Source organism: Hyposmocoma kahamanoa, unplaced genomic scaffold, assembly GCF_003589595.1.
Source record: "Hyposmocoma kahamanoa isolate Upper Pololo Valley unplaced genomic scaffold, ASM358959v1 98069, whole genome shotgun sequence".
Lineage (NCBI taxonomy): Eukaryota > Metazoa > Arthropoda > Insecta > Lepidoptera > Cosmopterigidae > Hyposmocoma > Hyposmocoma kahamanoa.
In genome coordinates, this window is record NW_020655484.1 from 7,732 (window position 1) to 9,809 (window position 2,078).

The following is a 2,078-nucleotide window of genomic DNA, read 5'->3' on the forward strand; positions in this document are numbered from 1 at the left end:
TTCGCCTAAAGCGCAGGCCACACCACGAACAAAGCTAGCTAACTTAGCGTAATTCACGTAGTTGCATGCAAAGTTAAGTAATGAAAATACGTAGTAAGTGAAGACTATGGATATGTGCGGGAGTAAAGGGCGTCAGAAAGGCCATATATTTTACATAACTCAGCGAGATCCTTGGATTTGTTCAGTTAGCTTAGTTCGCGGTGTGAACCGAAGTACGAAAACATCTACTTGAACTACGTGATTTGGTGTAGGTTTTGGTAAAAATAAAATAATAATTCAGAACACAACAGATAACGAATATGTCAGAAACGGTCATGAGCACGAATGAAAAACGGCGAGACAGAGGCGCCACCTGCAGGTTACAAAGTGTATCGTGTGCTCCCTCTGCCTATAGACCTCGTCCTAGCTTGGGTAGGGAACGGTGGTCGTAGACGAGAGAGGACACATTTGATCACTGGACTCTCTGGCTGCCCACACGCTACCTAGAAACTGTCCTACGTTTCATCTAGTACTTAATTTGATCATTAAAATTAATAGAAAGTACAAGTTGTTATTCGATTTCGTATTGATTAAAATATATAGTGTTACTATACTCAAACGATGTCTGACGGTTCAGTTCTAAATCCTGACGGTTCCGACAAGTAGATAATATAAATTGATAAAAACCTGTATTTTTTTTATGAAATCAAGTGACGTGACTATCAAGTCGTGCGTCTGGTGGTAACACGCCTGTCCATAGCAGTTGTAGTACCACTCAGAGCTTTAAATCACAAAGATCTGAGGAGTACTGTTACTGCTCCTGTCACCCTGAGACATAAGTTATCAAGTCTGTGTGCCTGTAATTTCACTCGCAATAATAACGCAATAATAAAACGCAATAATACTTGGCGGCAGAAGTAGGTAAGGTGGCAGTACTTCCATGGACGAATGCTTTCACTACGAGCTCCACTGTTACCGGATAATTAATAGATTCAGGCATTACTTCGCGAAAATCCATGTTAATAAAAATGGAAGTAAATTAATTACTACACCGCGAAACCTGTCAAGGTTAATTCGTGCAAAATACTTGCGCTTGTATTGTGTTTTTTTCATGCATTTAATTTTCCCACCCTTAATGTTCAATATAATGTAATGCGCGTTCAATATAATAAAGCTCTCAGGATGCTGTTGGGAGTACCAAGATGGTACAGTGCATCAGGCTTGTTCGCAGAAGCGCAAGTAGATGGCTTCCAAGCGATAAAATTGTATCGCTTATGACGCGTGTCAGATGTCAATAACATCATCCTAAAAATGTCGCAGGCAGATTTGATTGTCCAATTTTAAAGTACTGGCTCAAATCAAATCTGTTTTTACATACATATATTAAATAAATATCATGTTTATTCAAATTCAAATTCACCCACAGAGAGCCCCCGCTTACAGTGGTGTGCAGTAAGCTCTAAAAAGAGTGACCTTCACCTCCACCGCACATCGAGCAAACCTGCGAGCCAGCATGTTCGCCCTCACCGACAGTGCCCTGCGCTCGCGTTCTATATCCATATTGTCCTTGAGGTCGTCGGCAATATAGTGTCCTAAATATCTGAAATGTGCTACTCTCTTCAATGGAATTTCATTGAGACTTATGGGAAATACATTGTTAGGACTCTTATTACCGGCGACCCCAAAGACCATATACTGAGTCTTTTTGATGTTGTACATCAATCCATGCGAGGCGGCATAATCCTCACAAACCCCAATCAATTTTCTAAGTGCACTGATCGATGGTGCCAGCAGCACCATGTCATCGGCATAACTAATATTATTGAGACATACTCCATCTATATAGCATCAGGTTTATGTGGTGTCTTTGTGTTCTGTGTACTAACCTATTCCAAGTGAAAATGTTAATAACAAATTATATGGGTCTATGATTGAAATAAATAATTCCATTCTAATGTAGATCCACTACACGGAAATATTATTAAATGCTCAGTACTTGGAAGTACTAGAAAAACCATACAAGTACACAAGAAAATAGCAAAAGAGATGGTGAATTATGTTGGACGCCGCCGCAGGACTCAAAAAAAACCGAAAAAGAT